We start from the raw sequence: 18702 nt of genomic DNA on the forward strand, positions 1-18702 counted from the left end.
ACCCCCACGGAAAGGGAGTAGCCATTGTTTTCGGGAATTCATCAATCCATCCACCACCGGAAGTGTCTACGCCAGTTTTGGAAATTGAGCACGGTATGGAGGATGTGTTCTTATCCGGTTTTACCCTAGCTGAGGCCCGGGTCGTGCAGAACATCTTAGCTATTAATGAGGGGGTGTATGTTAGTGCTCAATCAGTATACCTCATGAACAAGCTTCAACACATCCCCGGGATGGGATTGGGAAAGAGCAGCCAGAAGGGCATCGCAGCATTGGCCGAGGTGCCACACCACCCACATACCTTTGGCTTGAGTTATCTGCCCACCAAAGAGGATTGGATAAGGAAGGGTAAGGAGATGGCTGGGAGAGCCAGAGAGAAGAAGGCAGGGAAGCCTTTTGACTTAATGCACTAGCCCATTCAGGGTACCCTAAACGGACGCTTCGTCCGGGAGGGGGAGGACTTTCCTTTTTGTGGCTTCCCAGAGCCGTGGCTGAACGCGGAGAGGAAGCATGTACCGGGGTTTGAGATCTTTTTTGATCTACAGTTATCCGGGGATGACGTTGCCGAAGAGCATACGGACCCATTGGCTGAGGCTGAGCAGAGTAAGAAAGTGCAGTCTGAGGACACTGAAAATGAAATGGGGGTAGCGCTGGCATGTCTACTTTCAGATCCTCCGATCGAACAGAAGTGCTTGGGGGATAACTTCTCGGTATGCATGATCGGGAATGGAACAGCTGCGGGACTACCAACAATTATTTTGGATGCATCTATCGCACCCTCTCTCATTTGGCAGTATGAAGAGGGATTTTTGTCCAGCAGCACCGGGTCAGGTAGTGAGCCGGAATCTGATTCCACCGAATCTTGTGAGTCGGAATCAGGTTCCAGCTCGACTGAGTCTGAGTCCGGTATTCCTGGGGATGATAACCCGGGTGCCACAGTCTTGTCCAGGTCGTCTTTTTCTTTCTCTTTTGAGTCTGTTGTAACCGAGGAATCAGACGTTTGGATGTGCTTAATGAGAATGATATGGCTGTGGTTTCTGAGTACTTTTCTTTGCCCTTGATTTATTGCATTAACTCAGACTTTCAAAATTTTGATAAAAACAACGAGGAAGAAATTCCTCCGGTTTTGCAACGCTTAATTGAACAAGAGTAGGAAAGATTTGTTAAACCCTTAATGGAGGAAATCACTACTGTGAACATCGGTACTGAGGAGGACCCGCGGCTGGTCCAGATCGGGTCCACGTTGTCTTCGGAGGAACGCGAGCGCTTAGTCACTTTATTAAAAGATTTCAAAGATGTTTTCGTGTGGTCCTACGAAGACATGCCTGGAATCGATCCCGAGATTGTACAGCACCGGATCCCTCTTGACCCCGAGGCCTGACCCGTTAAACAAAAACTCAGAAGGATCCGCTCGGACTGGGCCCTCAAGATTAAGGAAGAAGTCACCAAGCAAATTGACGCAGGTTTCCTGCTGGTATCCGAATACCCAACTTGGTTGGCTAACATCGTTCCAGTGCCAAAGAAGGATGGCAAGATCCGAGTATGTGTGGATTTCAGGGATTTGAACAGAGCTAGTCTGAAGGACGACTTTCCCTTGCCACACATTGGTGAGTTAGTGGACTTCACAGCGGGGCATGCTTTGCTTTGGTTTATGGATGGCTTCTCAGGCTACAATCAGATAATGATGGCACCAGAAGACCAGGAAAAGACTGCCTTTACCACCCCGTGGGGGACATACTGCTACAGAGTGATGCCGTTTGGGTTAAAGAATGCTGGAGCTACATATCAACGGGCCGCGACCACAATATTGCATAATATGATCCACAAGGAGGTTGAGGTGTACGTGGACGACATGATTGTCAAGTCCAAAGAAAGAGAGGGCCACTACACCGCCTTGAAAATGTTTTTTCAAAGGATTAGAGAATTCCGATTGCGGCTAAATCCTCAGAAGTGTACGTTTGGTGTTACAGCAAGGAAAATGTTGGGACACAGAGAGGTATCGAAGTCGACCTTTCCAAAATAAAGGCTATCTTAGAAATGCCACCACCAAGGACTGAAAAGGAGATGCGAGGCTTTCTGGGTAAAGTGCAATTCATAAGACGATTTATCTTAAAATTAACCTTGACTTGTGAACCACTTTTTGGCCTCCTGAAGAAAGGAAAGAAATTCTAGTGGGACGGCCGATGCCAAGCTGCTTTTGAACAGATCAAGGAATACTTACAGAACCCACTCGTGTTGTCACCACCAGAGCCGGGGAGACCGTTGATATTGTACCTTTCAGTAACTGAGACCACAATGGGCTGCATGCTCGCGCAAGAATCAAAGGACAAAGTGGAGAGGGCCATCTACTATCTGAGCAAGAAGATGCTAGAGTATGAGACTCGCTACACACCATTGGAGAAGGCTTGTTTAGCCTTGGTATGGGCTACCAGGAAGCTGCGGCACTACCTGTTAGCTCACTCCGTAATGTTGGTTTCACGTCTAGATCCCATCAAATATCTCTTCGAAAACCGACACTTATGGGTAGGCTAGCTCATTGGTTGATGTTGCTTTCCGAATTCGATTTGAAATATGTGACGCGCAAGTCAGTCAAGGGAAGAGCAGTAGCAGAGTTCTTAGCCGATCATCCAGTGGAAGGGGGTGAAGCAGTTGAGTACTTATTCCCAGATGAGGCCATTTTGCATATCGACGACGAGTTTTGGACGATGTATTTTGACGGAGCGTCCAACCAGTATGGGTATGGGATAGGAGTGTTGCTGATAGCACCCGACAATTCCGGTATCCCTCTAGCCTTCAAACTCCGGTTCAAAGTCTCGAACAACGAAGCAGAATATGAGGCATGCATTGCCGGTCTAGAAGCAGCTCTGGAACTAGGGGCAAAACGGTTGGACGTTATCGGGGACTCGAATCTTATTGTGTCTCAAGCAAAAGGAGACTGGAAAGTCAAAGAAGAAAAGATGATAATGTATCACCAAACCTTGGATTTGTTAATTCCTCGGTTTGAGAAGTTAAACTTCGCCCATCTGTTAAGAGAAAATAACAGGTTCGCAGATTCTTTAGCAACTCTATCTTCCATGATAGACATCCCATCCGGAGTCCGGATGCATCCAGTCATTAACGACCAGAAATTTACGCCGGCTTACGAGTCAATTGCTGCTATAGATGAGGTTCAAGATGAGAACCCCTGGTATTACGATATGTGGAATTTCTTAGAGAAATAGGCGTATCCACCAGGGGCAAATGCCAAGGACAAAAGGGCAATCAGAAGAATGGCCGTTCAGTTCATCATCTGTGGAGGTAAATTGTATAAGAGAGGTCATCTGGGAATGCATAAGTTGTGCGTTGAAGCTGAAGAATCAAAACGCTTGATGGAGGCCATCCATGGAGGGGAATGCGGTGCGCATATAAACGGGGTAATGCTGGCACAGAAAATCCTTAGACAGGGTTACTACTGGTCCACCATGGAGGAGGATGGTATCGGCTTTGTTCGGCGATGCCACAAATGTCAGATCCATGCAAACCGTATGAACATCCCAGCGTCGGAGCTGTACAATATGACTTCGCCATGGCCATTTTCAGTTTGGGGAATCGACGTGATCGGGGCTGTTACTCCAAAAGGGTCGAATGGGCACGAGTTCATCCTGGTCGCGATAGATTATTTCACGAAATGGGTTGAAGCCCAGTCTTATGCGGTGTTGAAGGTATCGCATGTTGCAAAGTTCATCAGGAACAACATCATTTGCCGCTACGGGGTCCCGAACGAGGTCATTTCAGATAATGGTTCCTACTTCAAGAAGGAAGTAATTAACTTGTTGGAAAAATACAACGTGGCTTTTCATAAGTCATCCACATACCAGCCGCAAACCAATGGAGCGGTTGAGGCCGCCAACAAGAATATCAAACACATACTGCAGAAAATGGTGGAAACCTACCGGGATTGGCCAGATAAGCTGCCGTTTGCTTTGTGGGGCTACCGAACTTCAATTAGAACTTCTACTGGGGCGACTCCGTATTCGTTGGTTTATGGGATGGAGGCCGTTCCACCTATTGAAATTGAGGTTCCGTCTTTGCGAGTGCTGGCTGAGTGTCAGATAGACGAAGCAGATTGGCAACAGAGCAGATTTGAAGAACTCATGCTTTTTGACGAGCGCAGACTGAAAGCACTATACCATGTTCAAGGCTATCAGCGCAGAATTGCCCGGGCTTTTAACAAGAAAGTTAAGTCTAGGAATCTAAAAGAAGGAGATTTGGTGCTCAAGGACAACCGAGCTCCCATCCACGACCCTAGGGGCAAGTTCAGAACCAATTGGACTGGTCCCTACATCATCAAGTCTATCTGGTCGGGTGGAGCTGTGGTTCTGATGGACCTAGATAGCCTAGAGTTCTCCCAACCGATCAACATGGACAAGTTGAAAAAATATTACCCTTGAGAGGCTCGCTAGGCCGAAAACCCGAAAGGGCGACCTAGGCAAAAGTTAGAGCATTGAAAAATTGGAAAATATAAAACTGAGCTTGCAAGATTGAAAACCCGCAAAGGGCGGCCTTGGTAAAAGTTAGAGCGTAAAAGGAGAGTGAAAATACTCGAATGAACCTAAGCCTGAACTACGTAAGGCTTGATTCCCATCTTTGGGATACGTAGGCAACTTCATCCTGAAGTTCAGCCATAAACTTTTCCCCGATCAACTTTGTCCATTTGATCATCTTGGCCATCTTTGTCTATTCAGCATTCAAGAGTTCGGTTATGATCTCCGGTGTAGTGCTCTTCAGACTAGGGGCAACTTTCCATTGCTGCGCAGTGCTGCGGTGCTCTTCAGACTAGGGGCAACTTTCCAGTTGCTGGGATCCGGGGTTGTGCATCTCAGTGACAGATTTCAGGCATGCCCAGTTTTGATCCATATCAAAAATGGTTTTGAAAAGTTTTAATAAAAGTTGACTGTGTTCAAGATTAATCTTCTTACAACTTGGACCATTTTTGGACCAAAGCGGAAAATTTTCAGTACCCACAACCTTCAATTTCATTGATTTCAATACAGAGTTCTCCTGCTCTTGCATACAAATTGAAGTTGCTTTTTATTACAATCATAAGGAAAACTTGAAAGTACTAATAAAGCAATAAATTCGGGGCATAGCTAAGTCAGGTGTTCCTGCGCCCCCTCCCAGAGCTGGTCGAAGCCTCTGATGCCAAAGTAGGCCCTTCCTGTACCTCTTCATTGAGCTAATCCAAACACTCATCAGACAAGGTGCAACTGAAAGTGGGAGCAGGGGCCAGGAGCTCTCTAGTCCTCCATGCTGGGGCATACCGGGCAAGCTGTGCGCCTCGAACTGGGAATGCAGCAGGATACTCCATCCCCTCTGGCGGGCAAGTCTGATCATGACCGAACTGGCGCCGGAACGGGAACGGAAAGTAGAACACACAGTGAATCAGACCAATCAACTGGATTCCGGTCTGCCGGGACATGCTATAGCTCATTGCCGGGAGATTGAGCCAAGGATAGCGCCAAGCAATACGATTCGCGGACAAATTGCACATCCAGTCGAACCACCATCCCTCATCAAGGGCATCGACTAGTCGTTGTCGGAAGAAGTAGCCGCGAGCTGAGTAGGCTGGGCAAGAGTCCATAACCTGCAGTTTATCCATCAACCATATCTGGGGAGGGATGAAAGATGAGAGAATAAAGAATAGAGAGATGTACGATGAGAGAAAAGTAAGAAAAGGGTTTTGTGAGAAAAACCGAGCCTGAGGGCCGAGTGATGTGAGCAATATATATGTGAGAAAGGGTGGGAAACATTGCCTGCAGCAGCAGTAGACTACCCGCGAATCTGGTCGTCTCTCGGCGATAGAAAGCATCCAAGCCCATCAGCGTCTCGGCCAATGCTATGACAATGCAGCTCTTTCCTTCCTTCAAGCCTTGAACAACTTCAATCAGACGAATGCTAGATCCGCTAAAGCTCTGGGTAAGCAAAAAGTGAGATAGCATGCACAAGCAAAGGGCGTGTTGCCGAAAACCTTGCCAATGATGGTCGCCGCGGTTATCGGCATCAGAAAAGCGATGAATCAAGCCAAGGATATCTAGTTCCCCGTTGCAGATCAGAGACCAAGCATTGTGCATGGTGAGCCCACACATCTGTCCTAAAGCTTGGGCGTGACCAAAGCGAAACTGGGACAAAATCTCTTCATGGCGTTCAGATTCCATCAAAACTCGAAAATCTTCAAAGGTCGGACACATCTCTTGCCCGCCGAAGCTAAAGACATGTGTTACTGGATTCCAAAACCTCGCCGCAGCATGGAGGAAAGTAATGTGCAGCGAAGTACGGCTCAGCGTGAATAGTGCATTCAAGCCGAAGCCCCGGAAGTTCAACTTTTCTGAGCCGTCTAAAGTAGCAATCCAAGCTGTGAGATTTTGGGTGGAGAACGCCTCCATTTTGATGCAAAACTAAGATAAAATGAGAGAACCACGAGGCTGGAGCTTTTAAAGAGGATAAGGCACTGTTCGGAGGACACGTGTCGAAAATTTGGTGGCTGCCAAGCTAAGTGGTCGGCCGGCCACCTTTTCTGGTAGGCCGACCACCCCTCTCCCCTCTAGTACAAAAAGGTGGTCGGCCAGCTCCCAAAGGTGGTCGGCCATGGAGGAAAACACCCCTTTGGTCTTGTTCTAGCTTCTAGAAGAAAGTTCCTAGCATTTCCATGCATTGGGGTGTTGAAGGTGCGAGTTTTCCTCTGTTTCGAATGCGTTCCGTCACCCAGATCGTCTGAAATGCATTTGTTTATCGAGTTGTTGTTAAATCCTACTTATCGAGTTGTTATTTTGCTTATTGAGTTGTTGTTTTGCTTATTGAGTTGTTTAGTTTATCGAGTTGTTAAGTTTTGTCGAGCAGTCGAGTTTTGTATATTGAGTTGTTACTTTCTGTTTAATCAACTTTGTTGTGTTTTGTTTATCGAGTCGTAAACTTGGTAAGGTTTTGTTCTTTCTTAGTAAGTTAAGTTGCTTTGTTTGTTGCGTCAGTTTACTACTTGACTTGGCAATTTTCAAATGCACAATTCCATTCAATCTCATTTTATGCAAAATGATGCGATGCGATGCAAGAACATAAAATACAACATTTTTTCAAAAGCTGTTTCATTCCATCACGTTTCCTTTGTTACAACATTTTACAACAAGGGTACAAGTTTTACAGAAAATAAAACTGCCTAATAATGTACAATGTGCTACAACTACTAGTAAAAAAGGTAAATAAAGCAGGGAACATAACAGGAGTAAGAGGCTCTCTTCGTCCTCTTCTGCGGAACAGCCTCAGCACCATCATCGCCATCTGAGTCAGAGTTGTCGTCCTCGAGATCCTCCTCGGCCTCATCTCTAGAACCGGAACCGGAACCAGAACCACCCTCTCTGTCAGCAAATGTCTCTAACTGGGGATGAGCAGGCTCCTCCTCCTCGCTGGACTCCTCCTCTATGATAGGTGCTCTGCGCCCACCTCGTCTACGAGACGACTCCCCTTTCCCAACTTCTCGAGAAAGCCTAGATGGCCCAGCTCCTCGGGAAGGCCCAGATGGCCCGGCCTGTGGCTCGGTATATACCGGAGGCATCTGAAAAGAAAGAGTGCAATTTGAATACATCAGCCAAAGTATGTATATCAGGTGCAGATGCAAGAAAACTACGTGAAGTGGGTGCACTCAGATACAGTACATGAATGTGGTGTGTGTCAGATGTGCTCTACACATGTAGTCAATCAATGCAGTAAGATGTTCAAGTTCAACATGTCATCAGAAGTATGATAAATGCAAGAAAACTAAAGAGTACCGAGACACCCATGATGGACAGCTGTGCCTCTCTCCGCAAGACCATACCCTCGAGTGAGGCCACCAATCCGAGCATCCCCTCCATGTACTCTCTGGGTGGCTGCAGATACAAGCTCAAATCATAAATGAATAAATGAGTGTCTAAGTATCTGAGTGATAAATGAAAAGAAATGGAGCATACCGGTGGTGAGTCAGGGTCACTGACATATCGATGATCAGGCATAGGAGGCTCTATCGGAATCGGGTAGGAGCTCCCGTATCGCCAACCCGTCAATTCGGTCGGAATGTCTGGCCATCCTGCATGATGATAAGTCGGGGGAATCGGAGGGGCCAGTCCAGCCCCACCTCTAGATGTACCAGCCCTACTGGCCGAAGGAATGTCTCTAACTCGGGTGCGACTCGAGGATGGCATGCCAGTAGACCTCCTCGTAGGAGTACGGACACCTGCCAATGAAGGCATCAAGTAGGTGTGACGGTAGGTCGCGTACTCCCCGTCCTCCAAATACAGCAGTGCATCAGTGCCCAGCCTGGCGTCAATGACACCCTGGGGAGTAAGCCTGTCAGCGAGCCGCATATCGTTTGGGGGTGCTGAAGGGACACTCGGCTCAGGAAAGCCCATAGTCTGACGAACGAAGCGTTCCCTCAGGAACCAGGCCCTACCAACCGGACCCTCAAACAAGATCCTATACCGGGAGGTGGCTGTAGACACCCCATTTTTGACCGCCTTTAAGACTTGGACGCGACTGATGGTTTTGAAAGATGTGCAGGGCAAAGGTTCAATTTCTTCGGCAAGGAGAGAGAGAGTCAAATCTCAACTCATACCCCTTTTTGGACCAAAAAAATCTTGATCAAAAGATTTTAGACCTTGAAACCCTCTCTTTCAAAAACGTTTTTGCAATAAAGTTTCTACGATGTCCCGACGCTCGCATTTTGTTAAATGTCGCGCTTTTCGGTAAACTGAGCGAGGACAAAGTGGAAATGAATGAAGGAGAGATGAACTCTTTTGAAAAATCTTTCAAAACACCTTGTTTAGGGGTTTGAAGTTGAAGAAAAGAGGAGAAGAGGGAAGAAATCCAGTTGGGGGAGAAAATGGGCATGAACCGTTAAGAAAGAGTCGAGCAGCCCTCGCCAAATCGGGCCTATTCATTTTCACACTTGGAATCAAGCTATGAGGCCACCACCGTTGGAAATAATACTTCCGGGGCTTCATTTTTCACTCAAGAATCTCCTAAATCCAATTCCGGATGGGGGAGATATAGTTGATTGAAGTAGGGCATCACTCCGGTTGGGACCGAATCTGCGCGGCTTCACGGAAACTGGCATAACTTTTTCCACAGGAGGAATTTTAATACAAGGTTTGCGCCATTGGAAAGATAACTTCTGGGGCTTAAATTTGGACACTTGAATGGCCACCATTGGACTTCCCAATCACCCACCGGCCACTTTTTTTCCGGCAGTCCATTTTTTTTTGTCTTGAAAGTAGCAGGCCGGCCAGAAAATCTAGCAGGCTGGTCACCTAGCTGGTGAAATGAATTTTTTGCCCTTTTTAGCTAGCCGGCCATAACCCCCTCCCCAAGTGTGTCCTAGAAGTGAATTTTGTTTTCCTCAAGGCCTTATGTCTGAGGGTTTGGCCTTTTGGGGGGAAACTTGAATTGTTTTCCCCCCCATTTTCCCCCCTCTTTTTCACCCTTTTTGTCTATATAACCAGCACTCCCAGCTGGTTTTGGAGGGTTAGAAATTTTTGCTTTGAGCCTCATATGTTGCATCTCTCCCTCTCTACATCCTAACCCTCAAAACCCTTAAGTTCCTACACCATTTCTACACCACCACCTAGCACCACACCACCACCTCCATTCCAGCCACTTGGAGCTGCTTTCCAGAGCTGAGGAGCACCATTTCTTGTGCCAAGAGGTTGTCAAAGATTGGTCTACAAGGGTGAGTCATTTTTCCCCTCTTTTGAGTTCATTTTTGCATGCTTTCTTAGCCATTCTTGCTTACACTTTTGGGCTCCGACCCTAACTGAAAATAGCATTTTTTTGAGATCTTTTCCATGTTTTTTTAAGGGCCTCTCACTGTTTGAGGCTTCCTTTTTGCACTTGCTTTTTTACCTCTCTTGTATGCCTATTTCTTGTGTAGTATTTTTGGCCTACGTGTAAACTGTTTTGAGCTCTATCATAAACTGTAAAGTGGCCTATTTTGAGTCCTTCTTCAACATTGTTGAAGGTCTCATCACTGTTTGAGGCTTCCATTTGCCACTTGCCTTTATATCCATCTTTTGGCCTCATATTTGCATGTTTTGTTAGCCCTTTGTGCTTATATTTTTGGGCTCTGGTCCGAACTGTAAATAGCCTTATTTTGACCCTCTATTCATGTTTGATCAAGGGTCTTTTGCTGTTTGAGGTTCCCTTCTTGCTCTTTGTGTTTAAACCTCTTTTTAGGCCTTTTTTTTGCATAGTATTTTAGGCTTGCATGTGCACTGTTTTGGGTTTGATCATAAACTGTAAAATGCCATTTTTTGGGTCCCTCTTCAACATTGTTCATGGTCCCTATCTTATTTGAGGCCAAAAACCATGACCTGCTTCTTTATCTCACATTTAGGGCCATTTTTGTATATTGGTTTACCCCTATTTGTGTTCACTGTTTGGCCTTGCTTAAAACTGGAAATATGCTTTTTTTGGGACTTCCTTGATTCTATATTTATGCTTCATATTCAAATAATGCATGCTTTGTATAGCTATAAGTCATTCCATGCGCCTAGTTTCGAGTTTCGGGTCTCATTTCATGCATCGGGTGCCATGTTTCCATGTTTCGGGGCTGTTTTGCATCATATTTTGGTACTGAAATTTTCATGTTTGCATATCATGTTTCATGCCTTGCCATGTCTTGTTAGAGTGGCGTTTGGTGCCCTAGGGTCGGTCCTCGGTTTACGTGCATGTGTGCACGCAACTCGAGTATCTCATTTTCATCTAATGGCCTCATATGTGAGTGTGGCTGAGGTCCATTAATGTTGGTGTAAGTCCATTATGCATTGTGTATGCCATTTCATTTCATAGCATTGCGTATGCTAGGTTGAATGTTAGCGCATTGTGTATGCCATGGTACCTCATGCATCGTGTATGCCATTTCATAGCATTGTGCATGCTAGGTTGTATATTAGTTGCATTCATGCATGTCATGCATATTGCATTGTGTCTGGGATAGGAGTTAGCCCGAGCACGGGAAATGAGGGACGTTTCGTACTTCGAGTGACGGAACGTGTCTCAATTCCCAGTCACCGACACTCCGGATTACCCATGATGGAGTTTAGGTTTTGTTGTGTTCTCATGTGCATTCATTCCTTATTGAGTCGTGCAATTCGACTCCTCGGCCATTATGCATTGATATGCGTGATTGGTAGCACGAGGATCGAGGCATGCATACATTTGTGAAAATACATTGCCATGCCCTTTTCCTGCTCTCTGTTGCAGCAAATCAAGAATCAGTGGCCTTTCAAAAGCCTTGCACAACATTCCGGCATCAATCGCAAACAGAGGCTAATTGGGGTATCGCAGTGGATTTCCGTGCCAAGCAACCCGAGCATGCATCATTCATCATCCGGAGCGGAGTCGAGGCAGTCCCTAGCTTGCATGCTAGTTTACAGCTTTCTTAGTTAAATTTGTAATTTAATTAGGATTTTGTAATTATTTGGACTGTAATTATTTATTTGGGACTGTATATTATTTATTCGGACCCTCTGCGCGAGGGCACAACTGTAATAAGTGTGTCTGTGTGTGATGTATGTCTTCCAACCCCACGTCTTTCTCCCTTTTATTTACCCGCTTATGATGGTTAGATTAGGGCATGTTTCAATTAGCATACAGTATGATAGCATGTTTGCATTCATTTATCTGTTTTGCATGCACCGGGCTCGGCGCATCATACTAACTGCATCGTATTTTCAATTCCAAGTTGAATACATGCTAGCTGTAGCATTTCATATGCCATGTTTAGAATAGCCGAGCCTGCTATAGTTGCATTTTTGCATGTGTTGCATTAGGCATTTTCGTATAATTAGGATCATGCATGGATTTCTAATTAGCTTCTGTTTTGGCTTGGAGTACTCGGTAAGTTTTATGCTTTAGCATCCTTGCATGCGTGTGAGTGACTGCCATGAATAACATGCTTACCATGAGGCTATATGCTTATGTGATATAACTGCTTGAATGCCTGTGGGTGAAGGTTGGGTTATTTGAATTGGAACAATTCATCAAATGTGTGTTTTAAGCCCACTAGATAGTGGCAAAATCATGTTTTTCTAAGCCCACCCGAGGGTGGCAAACCCACGTCTTAGCCTACTTGCGGGTAGCACCATCAAACCATTTTCAAAATAAACAAACATGAAATGTTTTGTTCCAATTCAGACGATCCAGTCTATACTTGTATGCTGTGCGCATCACATAGTAAATCTAGGCTAATAACCGGAATAAGAACGCATAAAGTTTTCAAAACTTGATATCATGGTTAGTAGAGGCCGATCTTTGATCGGGCGAGCGGGGGTGCTCACGAAGTGACCTTCCCCAATTGTACCCAAGTTCCCGAGCCGAGGCAACTTTGGTGATGACGGACACGTGGCCTTAGGCAAACGAGTCAGGGTTTCCTAAATTTTCCCAAAATAAAACATTTAGGTGGCGACTCTGTATCTGGCAAAGCAGTCCATGTTTGGCACTTCTTTCAAAATCTGTTTTCTCAAAACGATTTGCCGGATTTGGACTCTTTGGTTCAGATTTATAACCGTAACAATTTGGGAGTCCGAACTGTAGTGAGCCCATATCGAACGGAACGGGGGGACTCGTTCCTCCCCGGGGGCGTTCGGGGACGTCTACAATTTCTGGCTACTCTGCTGGGGATTTAGAGAACTTGACTCGAACTCATGATATCTGGTTTTGACTACACTTATGTGTTTCTTTGCATTGCATTTGCATTGGTGTGCCTAGGACACCGTGTTTGCCATCTGCTATTCCTGAACGGTTTGCCGGAGGCTTGTCTTGTCAAGGCATGACCATAAGGCTGACCGGTTGTGGGCTCTGCCAGTACGGGAACAAAAACCTCGGTTTTACCGGGGCACCCTTTTGACCATTCGACCTAGTGCATATTCGGAATCCGTAGTGACCATTCCAAACTAGGACAGGTTGCTTACCCGATAGGTTGTTTGAAACCGCTGCGTGCGTAGTGAAACTCTAGCTCCTGACAAAATAGGACAGGGAAACCCTACCCCACCATAGGGGTGTTTTGGCTCTCATTTTCTTGTTATGTGCTTTTAGAGTGCGTCTCTACAAGAATGCGTGTATCAGTTTACAAGTTTGGGTATCAGGCCTGCGGGCACCAGTTCAGTGTTTCTGGGTATCAAGGGCCTGCGGGCACCAGTTCAGCATTTTGGGAATCAGTTATATCTGCGGGTATCGGATTCAGTTTTTTTGGGGGGGGCAGTAATTTTGGGAATAGTGATCAGCAGTCAAATGCAGTTATTCAGTTATGCTCATGTCTGTATTAGTGGGATTGGGCTGAGATGCCACATGTTTTCTCTTTCAGGGGGGGTTCAGAGACTCGGTTCAGAGCAACCAGTGTTCTCCTTTGCTGAGGCAAGACAGAAAAAGGTTCACCGGTTCTTCAGATCCGTTAGTCACCAGTCCGGTCCATCTGATCTGTCAGTCACCAGTCTGGTCCATCTGATCCGTCAGTCACCAGTCACATCACCTCTGTTCAGTTCAGCAAAACTCGTGATGACGCAAAATTCGGAAGAAATTATGGCAGCCGCATCAGACCAAGGAATCACATTGCAAGGTGATACCGATGTTGAAGTGCCACACCCACCCAGGTCACCTGCCGCACATCCGATCTGGGAACCCCAGTTATGTCAAACCCATGAGCCCACCACATTCGAGTTGATGGGAATGATTGGTGACCTTCAAAGATCTGTGGCGGATCTAGCATGCGGAATGTCGGCTCCGCCACCAACCACATCGTATGCCGGGAACTTCATACCGGAGGAGCCCCCGCTACTGGGACGAATTGTAATCGAACTTAGCCAACCTGAAGCCATCCCAAGTTCCGGCAATGGCATGTCGACAACAACGGGGCTCCGCTCTGATGTAGCAACTCAAACCTTCTACCAAGCCGAGGCGAGTGGTAAGAACAAGATGAAGGTGGACACCGATCCCTACGAACAACTCCTGTGGGCTGTTGAGGCTTTGAAAGCCGGAGGATTGAATAAACAGCAGGTGTTCGCTGTTGCTGTAAAAACTGTGGATGACATCTTCCCCACTCAGGCTGAGAGCAGTTTAAGCCAGAGGGAAAATTGAGATGGGGACCGTCGTACCAGAACAGTTCCTTCCAATCCTAACCCTGCACCTAGAAAAGATCAGAGAGCCAAGGCAACACTTGCCGACCCTTTTTCGAGTGCGTCCAGCAAAAGTCAGCAAGCCTCGAAGTATCCGCCCCGAGGTCGCAGGGTCTTCCATGCCCTCTACATGCCTTTGTCTAAGGCCCTTCAAATCCTCGTCAAAAAAGGGCATCTCAAACCCCTCGAGCCTCGGCCTCTCCCGAGTCCCCTTCCAGCTAAGCATGATGGTACCCAGTACTATGCATACCATCAGCAAATCGGTCATAGCACCGACAACTGCTTCTGTCTTCGCCACGAAGTGCAAGATTTGATTGACAATGAAGTCATCCTCCCTCCAAGCTCGGCAAAGTCTGTCACCATCGGGTTGGTGGATTTCAAGGATAATACAAGTATGTGATCAGGGGTTGGACCACTTGCGGGCGGCGCGCGGTTTACCTCGGATGTGGCGTATGTCACGCACTATTTTGAGCATTTGCGAATGCTAGTTTTGTAGTTTCTGACTTGGGTGTTGAGTCAGTTCTGTAGATTTGTTTTGAGTCTGTCTCATTGTCTCGAGTCAGTCCTTTTGATTAAGGGTCTGTCTTGTTGCATTGAGTCAGTCCTGTTGTACAAAGGTCGGGTGATTCCGGGGGTGTTACCTCGGGCATCACCATTTTGTTTTGTCTTTGTCTTTTCGTTTTGCTTGAGTATGTTCTTGCTTGGAGCCAGTTACACCAACAAATTTGAATGGAACAACGGTAATTTTCACGCTCTTGTATTTGCTTCTACTGTGTGCCAGTTGTGCCAGAAGTTCTGATTGAGATGGCAGTATTTGACCAGAACTGTGTCTTTTCTGTGCCTTGAACTCATTGCATTGACCTAAGTTTTTAAAACTTTTTTCTAACAATGTGGTGAAAACAAAGAGGAAGGAATTCCTCGGGATTTGTAAAAATTTGATCAACTGAGAGAAAAAGAGGCTTGCTAAGCCCTTAATGAATGAGATCATGCTTGCTAATGTGGGTACTGAGAAGGATCCTGGCTTGATCTAGATTGGTTCTACATTGTCTTCAGCGCAAGCGACTAGTCGCTTTCTTAAAAGATTTCAAAAAATGTTTTGCGCGGTTCTGCGAAGACCTGTGTGGAATCGCTCTTGAGATTGTGCAGCCTAGGATCGCTCTTAACCTCGAGACTCGACCCCTTGCTTTCAAACCTCAAACTCGGCCTCAGAAAGTTCAAAGGTCAACCATAATGTGAGGCCTGCGTTGCTAGATTCGAAGCAGCCCTCGGACTAGGGGCAAGGAAAGTCAGATCAAGAAGATCAAGTGTTTTCAAAGGAAGCTTGCGAAGCTAGATCAAAAGCCCTCAAACTAGGGGCAAAACTGTTAGATGTGCTTGAAGAGTCAAAAAATTGGGATGTTTCTCAAGCTAACAAAGATCGGCAAGAATGCCAAATCCCAGAGGGGAAGAAAGAAGAAAATATTGCTGAAGAAAAACTGAGTTCCGACCTACAACACTAGGGGAAAATTCAGCCCTCCCATTGGATAGACTCCTACATCATCAACGAACAACAGCAATTCTCTTGGATTCAGACGGATTCGAGATCTCAGAACCATTTGACATGGACCAAGCTACACTTTTACCCTTGAGAGGCTCGCTGGGCCGAAAACCCAGAAGGGCGACCCAGGCAAAACTTACAGCGAGACAAAAAAAATACAAAAAGAAAAGAAAAAGAAAAATGCAAAAAAATATATCAAAAAAAAAAGAAAGAAAAATTGAGAAAAAGAAAAAAGAAGAACAAAGCACGCAAGGCTGAAAACCCGAAAGGGTGGCCTTGGCAAAAGTTAGAGCGCAAAAGGAGAGGTTAAATACCCGAGTGTACCTTAACCCCGAACTACGTAAGGCTTGATTCCCATGTTTGGGATACGTAGGCAACTTCATTCTAAAGTCTAGCCACAAACACTTCCAAATTCGATTGTGTCCATGCGATGGTTTTGGTCATCTTTGTCTTCTCTGTATCTGAGAGTTTGGTTGTGTTCGTTGCTCTGAGGACTGACTACAATGCGCTGCGGTGCTATCCAAACAAGGGGCAACTTTCCGTTGCCATTCAAAACGCCGCAGTGTCATTTCAAACAAGGGGCAACTTTCCATTGCCATGCAGTGTCCTTCAGACAAGGGGCAATTTTCCATTGCTATGGGTCCGAAGTTGTGCATCTCAAGAGTAGGTTCCGTGCTCGTTGAGCAGTGGTCGTTTGCAAAAATAGTTTTTGAGAATTTTTACTGAGGTTGACTAATCTTCTCGAAAAGTACTCCATTTTTCAAAACTGGACCATTTCTTGGACCCAAAAAAGAAAATTTTTCAGTGCTCATAACCTAACTTGCATGATTTTAAATCAGAAAATCGAACAAACATGTTAATCTAACTCTCATGTTGGTCAAAATTGTTTTAACAGAACGTCAAAAACCAAAAATGGTCAAAATAATGAACTAAGGGCAAAGTTAAGTCAGGTGTTCTGTCTTTTCCCCGTTGTCAACATACTTGCCAGAAAAGGCACTCTACTTGCCAGAAAGGACACTCTACCCGCCAGAAAAGGGGATAACTGAAGTTAACAACAAAGGGCTGAAAGCTCTCTCATCCTCCAAGCAGCGAGGTATGAAGCCGAGTGCGAAGCACGAATTGGAATGGATCGAGATGCTCCATTCCCTCATCCGGCGCATCAACAGATGTCACCGAAGGAAATAGCGGCGAGCAGATTATGTTGGGCGTGAGCCCGCAACTTCCTGTTCATCCATCAACCACCCAGGGGAGGGATAAAAAATGAGAGATTAAAGAATAGAGAGATGTACGCTGAGAGAAAAAGTGAGGAAAAGGGCTTTTTCAGCAAAAACAGAGCCTGAGGGCCGAGTGATGTGAGAATCACAAATGAGAAAGGGTGGGAAACAATACCCGAAGAAACTGGCTCCTCGCGTACTGAGAGGTCTCTCGTCTTTGTAACACGTCTGTGTGTCGTGTCTTTTGTTTTGTTTGTCTCGATTCTTGCTTTGAGTCGTTCCGAGTGTGTCTCGATGCGTTTAGGTTGTTTACCTTTTCTTTTCCATTGTTCAGTCTTTTTCGCTGTGTTCAGTCGTAGGCTCAATGCCCAGTTAAGAACACATTTCTTAATTTCAAAAAATTGTCTTGTGCTCAAAGTGCCGTGTCATTCTCCACATTTGGGCAAAATAAGATTTTGTTCTTTCAAAAAAACGCAGGGTTCAACCCGAGCCATGTGGGAACAGTAAAGCCAGAACCCATCTGAAGCTATATAGGTTCCAAACTTCAAAAGCAAAAGGAAAAGAGGAAGATGTCGGACATCTGAGTTTGTTTCAACTTTTGCAAGTTCTGTCATCGCATCCTGTAGGTTCAGAATGAGCTGTGTGTTCAAAATTAAAAGACTACTGAGTTATGGGCCGTGTGTTCAAATTGAGCAGTGTTATGTTATGAGCTGCGTGTTCAAAAATTGAAGTATATGAGCTATGTGTTCAGAATTGCAGTACGTGAGCTGCGTGTTCAACATAAAGTATATGAGCTGCGTGTTCAGAATTGAAGTATATGAGCTGTGTGTTCAGAATTGAAGTATGTGAGCTGCGTGTTCAACATAAAGTATATGAGCTGCGTGTTCAAAAATTGAAGTATATGAGCTGTGTGTTCAGAATTGCAGTACGTGAGCTGCGTGTTCAACATAAAGTATATGAGCTGTGTGTTCAGAATTGAAGTATGTGAGCTGCGTGTTCAATATAAAGTATATGAGCTGTGTGTTCAGAATTGAAGTATATGAGCTGTGTGTTCAGAATTGAAGTATGTGAGCTGCGTGTTCAACATGAAGTGAATGAGCTGTGAGTTCAGAAGTGAAAATTTATGAGTTGCGCGTTCAGAATTAAGAATGAGCTGCGTGCAAATGAAAATGAATGAGCTGTGCGTTCAGAATTGAAATATGTGAGCTGCGTGTTCAAACTGAAGTGAATGAGCTATGTGTTCAGAAGTGAAGTGTATGAACTGTGTGTTCAGTATAAGCTGCGTGCAAATGAAATGAATGAACTGCGTGTTCAGAAGAGAAATGTGTGGGCTGCGTGTTCACAAGTGAAATGTGTGAGCTATGTGTTCAAAGTGTGATGTATAAGCTGCGTGCAAATGAAATGAATGAGCTGCGTGTTCGACTTCTAAAAACTGTGGGCTGTGTGTTCACCATCAAGAGTTTGGACTGCGTGTTCAACTTTCAAAAATGGGCTGCGTGTTCAGAAGTTCAAAAGTTTGAGCTGCGTGTTCAACTTTCAACGAATGTGTGCTGCGTGTTCACAATAAAAAAATGGGCTGCGTGTTCAGAAATTCAGAAGTTTGGGCTGCGTGTTAGACTTTCAACAAGTGTGCGCCGCGTGTTCACCATCAAAAAATGGGCTACGTGTTTAGAAGTTCAAAAGTTTGAGCTGCGTGTTCAACTTTCAACAAGTGTGTGCTGCGTGTTCACAATCAAAAAATGGGCTGCGTGTTCAGAAGTTCAAAAGTTTGAGCCGCGTT

This window comes from Camellia sinensis, chromosome 3 (assembly GCF_055761805.1).
Source record: "Camellia sinensis isolate YWXY chromosome 3, ASM5576180v1, whole genome shotgun sequence".
Taxonomy (NCBI): Eukaryota; Viridiplantae; Streptophyta; class Magnoliopsida; order Ericales; family Theaceae; genus Camellia; species Camellia sinensis.